Source organism: Boleophthalmus pectinirostris, unplaced genomic scaffold, assembly GCF_026225935.1.
Source record: "Boleophthalmus pectinirostris isolate CB_2022bp ecotype Guang Dong unplaced genomic scaffold, ASM2622593v1 HiC_scaffold_10, whole genome shotgun sequence".
In the NCBI taxonomy this organism is placed as follows: Eukaryota; Metazoa; Chordata; class Actinopteri; order Gobiiformes; family Gobiidae; genus Boleophthalmus; species Boleophthalmus pectinirostris.
The window spans coordinates 14,930,229-14,936,729 of NW_026570971.1; positions in this window are offsets into that span (position 1 = coordinate 14,930,229).

Sequence of the window (6,501 nt, forward strand, 5' to 3'; positions counted from 1 at the left end):
TTTATGTTTTTGCCAGAGAACACTTGAAACACAAGAGGGGTTAGAGTAAAGAGAGAGCAGTGTTTCCCCAGCCGCCCACAGGCCAAGTGAGGACTATGTCTTTACAATCATCAGGTGACCACAGCAAAATAGTGTGGCCTTAACAAGCCCAAATACAAAAAGAACATCATTTTCATTATGCAGTCAAACACAATTAGAAGCTGCTGTTTTCTCTGGGAGCGTGCTTTAGGCTCTTTGTGGGGCGCTCAGTGCCCCTCCGAAAGGCCTGCTCAATGGGCCCCCACAGCACAAGGGCTTTGTTGCAAGAGCAGCCTTACATTGGAGCAGATTGGTTGAATTAGAGAGCGCAGCAGGAGCTGGGGTGGAGGGGGGAGAAGGGGTGTGGTGGTGGGGTGACCTGTTGCTAGGTGACCGGCAGCCCACTGCACATGCCAGTCTACAGAGCTGGGCACTCTGTTTTTTTTTGTTTTGTTTTCTGAGCTTTCTCACTGCTCCACACTCCTTCCATTCTCCTTTTTCTTTTTCTTGAAGCACAAAAACAGACAAGCACATGAGTGCTGCGGACTCTACGGGCCACTCGGCACCATCCAGGAGCCGCCTGCGTTTTTCAGCCGTGTCACTCGTAAGAAACCTCAGCAGTAAGTGTTGTGGGAAAAGGGCTTTTATGGAGAAAGTGAAGGTAGAGTCCCTGGCGATAATGTGCTTCTTGGTTCAATCTGACATAAAGCGTTAGCCTCATGGAGACACTTTTGTGCTCTCAGCAAAAAAAGTCTTTCCCTGGAGTTGTAAAGCACACACAAGGACAGGCTCCTTCCCTCTCGGCTCTGCTGTCTGCGCTGAAGGAGTGCCTCCTGAAAGAGCACCATGCCTCTGTGAATATCAGTCTCACGTTGAAGCAACATCTGGATCATCAGTTTACATGTTTCCTTGGGTGTGGTTGTGCTCAATATGGATATAACATTTATTTTAAAATAAAATACATTTGACAAAAACTACATGTGGACATATCGTCAGTAATTTAGAAACAATGTTAATTTGGGCCCAATGTATCAGTTGTAATCCTGAAAATAGAGCTGGTGTGTGTAGTGCTTTTTGTTGTGAGCAGTGACGCCCAAACTCCCCTTTGGTCTCTGAAAATTGTGAAGCGTGCTTAGAAACTCATCGTGGTGAAGACTTAGATGCGAAATTGTAACTGAAGAATGCTAAAAAAAAATTTTATGTGCTAAAAAAAAGTGAGGTATGAATTTAACTGCTGCTAACAATTTAGAATGAATTTGTTCTGCTTTTCATGTTTTCAAGGTGATAAAAGTTAGGGATTATAAATAAAGGAGCTCTTCAACAAATGGGACATCTTACAGATGATAAATAGCAGGTGTTTTTGTGCTTTGTTCATTTATTTATTTATTTATTGCTGCGCCTGTTTGTTATGATATGGTTCACTTTGTTTAGAAAAAGATTAACTGGAATTATTCTGCTTACGGGTTATTGTGCATCCAAGGCATAAAATGATCAGCATTATTGTTCATCATAATAATTTTTGTAGCAATATATCACACTTCAAAATGTGTGACTGGCCCAATAATAATTGCCACACTTGTTCAAAGGATTTTCATCATCTGGTGGTACAATAGAAGTTTTGGTGTGGGCAGACGGGAGCCTGGAGCCACATGTGTAATGTACAGTGATTGTTTATGTGTTGCTCTATGAATAAAGCAGCTGGTGCGGCTGATTGTGGAGAGGCGTTACCGGCACACTCGGCTTCTGCCAGTGTGTCTGAAAAGCATTACACTTTCAAACTTGGACTTTTTCGTTTTAACGTCATGTATTCATTCCCTGCTGCGCTGGCTGTGCTGTTCAGGGTCATGTGGATTTTTGATTTCCCCTCAGTGTGGAATTTATTTTGAAGCTCTGTCTGAAGGTCACAACCAAATCCACCCAAACCAAAGAGCTATTGTTGATCTGTTTGTGCACCTCATGCCTCCCGATTCCCTTTCACCAAGACGGCATCTTTCTTCCTTTGTGTGCCCAGGGCTTATGAGACTATCAGGGCACACCTGTGCCCTAAGGAAAATTCCCCTGCTCTCTCTAAAGCGTATTATTGAACACAAGGCCATGACAGCCTGTGTGCCTAAACCTCGCCAAGATTAGAAATGGTGATGATAAAACTGCACTGAAGGAGAGATGTACAATAGCTTATATGTGGAAGGCCAACATTTATATGCCATGAGATACAGGCATTATATTTGATATTCGTCATATTCAGTACAGGCTCTTAAGAATGTCAAATATGTTGTGTTTAATGGAAGCAGGAATGCCGGTGGCCTTACACAACAGAAGATTTGCAGCTATAGACCACCACAGAATTTTTACATTAACCTGTTGACACCAGCACCATACAGGTTTTTTTAATAAATGTTATAAAAATGCATGGGCATCGTATTTACAGGAATATCATGGTCCCTATGTGTAAGACAAAGATTAAAGTGATATCTATTTCTGCATCATGGTTTTTCTGCTTGTATTCTGTCCCTCTGTCGCCTCTTGTAATTGTGTGTTTTGTTGTGTTCTGTGCGCAGTGTAGAGCAGCAGCTGTAATTTAGCGTCTGGCAGAGAAAAGGCACTTTTCTGTTCAAAAGGCAAGACAAACACAGGGATGTTTGCTGCAGGTTTCTACGCTTCTGTTTCCGATTTTTACTCCAAGTTGTATGTACTTCTGATTACGATGGGTTAGATATTGTGTCTGAAATCTTGCAATATAAACCTAGCCTGGCCTGGTGGAAGAGGTGCTGACTCCAGGTTCTGGCCCGGTTCTTATCACAACCTCTCCGATTTGATGTCTGCTGACAGAGCATCCCCAGCAGTGCTCTCACTCACCCTCCAAACATGCATTTTTAACCAGTGTATTAGGATGTCACATAACAGCCTTTACATCATCAAACAGCCATATCAGGCACTGGCCCTCATCACTCAGGAGCAGAGTACCACTGCACCATATGAAAATGACGGGCCCCTTGCCCCGTAAAACAAGCAACTGGGGACAGTCATTTACAGACATTTAGGTTGCGTTCCTGTTCTACAATTTGAAGATATCATAATGTCAATTGGAGGGCAGGGGGCAAAAATTTACTGTACTTGAAAGAAATACCAAAACTCATGAGCCACAAATGGAGAACTTAATCATTATTGTAATAAATTACTTTTTTATTGTTATGACTTATTTGGAAGAGACTGGCTCCACCGACCATATTAATCATATGTTTTAAAGTCCATTCAGCTGAAATCACCTTTTGGGTTAAATAATGGCACTACTTACAGAAGTCATGTTTGCTTATTCATACTGACACAGAAGATTTAACTTTGTTCCAGTTTTTTTTCATGTGGCCCAATAATAACAGGGACATTTCTCTGTTCCAAATACATTTCTTCCTTGGGAAACCAATGACACAACGTAACAAAGATATTAACCAAAAACATGGTCAACAAATTTGAAATCTGACATTTAAACATTTAACCATAGAATCCTGGCCTGACCTCCAGTTCAGTGTTAGACTATGGGGATTCTTCTCAAGGATGTGTGTTTATCATACCAACCTTTACTTTAATGTGCATAGGACAGGTTTTCACGTTTTTCAAGTTATTACTTGGTTTGGTGGGATAGAGGTAAATATTTTTTATTGTTTTACATCAATCAAGTTACTGTTTGTGAAGAAAAGTGGAAAAGGCTTGACAGAGAGAGCACTCTTTGACTCATGGTGCAGGTCCCTGGTGTGTCCGTGGGCTATCCTTGGCACTATGCTCTCATGCATATCTGTCTTTGAATGTGCTCAGAGACAGGCCTCTGCACCAGTGACACGGGCACATCCTGCTGCCCCGGGCTCCTGAGGCAGGCTCTGGGTCCCGGGCTCTGGGTCCCGGGCTCTGGGTCCCGGGCTCTGGGTCCCGGGCTCTGGGTCCCGGGCTCTGGGTCCCGGGCTCTGGGTCCCGGGCTCTGGGTCCCGGGCTCTGGGTCCCGGGCTCTGGGTCCCAGGCTTTGGGCCCAATATCAGTGCGGTTATGTGTGTGCTTGTTTATGCCTCACCTCCACTTCTGTGTCACTTTAATGAGCTCTGTCACACTGGCATTTGACAGACGGCGTCTATGAGGCCAAGCTGACAGACCAGCGCAGCACCGTCCCTCTGAGTGTCTGTGCTCCCGCTCCTGTCAGTTCAGCTGCAGGCAGTGAGGGCCTCTCTCCACTCACTTAGACTCAGGTCAATCAGTTCTGTATGAATATGTTGCTTTAGTCTGAGCGGTGCAGGAGTCTGGTTGGTATAATACTAAATATCATAAAACCTAACCCCCACCACCACTACATGTAAAACTTTTTAATATTGAAGACTTTAGCTGCAAACATGAACATTTAAATGTATTTGATAAGAAAGACAAAATATTAAATATTTATTGTGAACTGACTAAAGATTATTGAATGAATGTTGAAAATACATATATTATATAATGTTTTTAAAGCTTTGAATCTGGTGACATTCAAAATAAAACAATCCTATTAAATAAAAATAGCTATTATGTACATGAGCAATAATTTTACATTCTTTGATGATTCAAATCAAATCTAATAAGCAATTCAAATGAGATAGGACCACCTCTGTTTAGCATCTCTGCTTTGTCTGTACTTGATGTGTCATTCAAATAAGGAGAAAATGCATGCAGACTATGATTGGGATTGGAAGCAGGCTGATCACTTGTTTTGTGCCTGATGCTGGAGTTGGAGAGCGGCTGATATCATATCTTTTATTTTGGGCTTCCATCCAGAGCCCCTTGATTAAACAGCACAGTCGTAGCTGATCAGACTCGACAGTGAGCGTGATTGAGTCATTGTACAATGACTCGCGACTCTCCTGATTCCGATTACTGCTCGGCTGTGGTTGGCGAATACAACACTGGCTTAGGAAACAATTTACCGCAACTAATCAGCGAGGAAGTAGCTTGTGCATCCTTGTGCAGAGAGCAGAACACGCAAGAGGCTGCTGTGAACCAGCCTGCAGGAGCTAATGGACAGGATTCAGACTCTCTTCTTTTCCTGCATGTTTTGTTGCTCCCATTACAAGTTTTATAGCAGATGATTATTATTGCAAGATGTATAGTAGATTATTGCTTAAACAGAACTGTGCTGTTGTTTTGGTCTGTCGAGTATACAGACTGTGGAGTAGACAGAGTGAAGGTGGCAGTCGGACAAGCCAAGATGTTGCGGACAAAAGAGCAGCGTGCAGCTGAAGAAGACGTTTATTGACAGCAGCGTGAGTGTAACCCCGCCCACTGCCACAGGACGCACTGATCGTGATATGGCTTGACTCCTGTCACCTTTGGGTGTTGTAAGATTTATTGACATGAGCAGTTTTTCTGTCTTTGAGGGAGGGTGGTGGGCAAATCACCAGGTCTGGTCTTAGGCACAATACAACAGCAGTTTTGCTGAGATCTACATCAGCAGCACACATATAAAAATTGTTATTATTGTTATTCATGGTAATTAGGTTCATACTTTAGTACCTTTACTTTACTTTGTTTTATTTTCTAATCAGAGAAAATGTTTAGATTAAATAAATAATACGTTCATATAGAGCTTAGTAAAGGACAGAATATTGAATAAATATGACTTATTGAAGGCCATCATGTTTATGTTTATTGATGTTATTGCAAAGAAATCCATTGTACTGTACAATATGTGAAAATGTATTTAACACAGACACTTGGTATAGCTTGAGCTAAAACACTGCTCTGCTTTTCAAAATGACAAGTAGGCCTTCAGATGTTGTCTGAGCATCCATCTGCTGCTTTATTGTATCAATGTGTGGGTGATTTTTTTATAACTATTATTTTATTATAACAAGCATAAGTCTCATTTAAAAGTCATTACTTTGCCTTATTCTCAGAACTACCCAGGGTAAAGTAGGGATGAACACAATTAGCCCAGACCATTCAGGACTGTCTTGTTGGAATGGCCTTGTTTGACAAACCACCTAAGATATACATTAGATTCAAGAATTGTTACTTACAACACAGAAGTTACTATCCAGTGGCCAAACCTCCGTGTCAAAGCTTGATCTTTTCATCAACTAAAGAAATTCTTGGTAAAAAGACATGTCCTGCCGAAGGGGGCATGGCACAAGCTCTCAAACAATGAATCATCTCTATGATCTGTCCATGTAACTGCACTCAAAATGCAAGTGCATGTAAGTTGATCCAAAAACAACAATTTATACAGAAAAGTACTAGAAAAAAAAAAAAGTTTTTATAATGAAAAGGGCAGATTAAACACAGGATTCACTCCCTGTGTTTAATCTGCCACGCCCTGTCTTCTCCTTTCTGCTGTTGTGCATATAATCCTTTATAATGTAAATCAAATAATTAGTCACTTTGGTCCAATAAGGCACTTACTGATTGGTTTGACTACAGTCCTACTGATCTCATCAGATCTCAGAAGTAAAGCAGGGCTTGGCTTGGTTA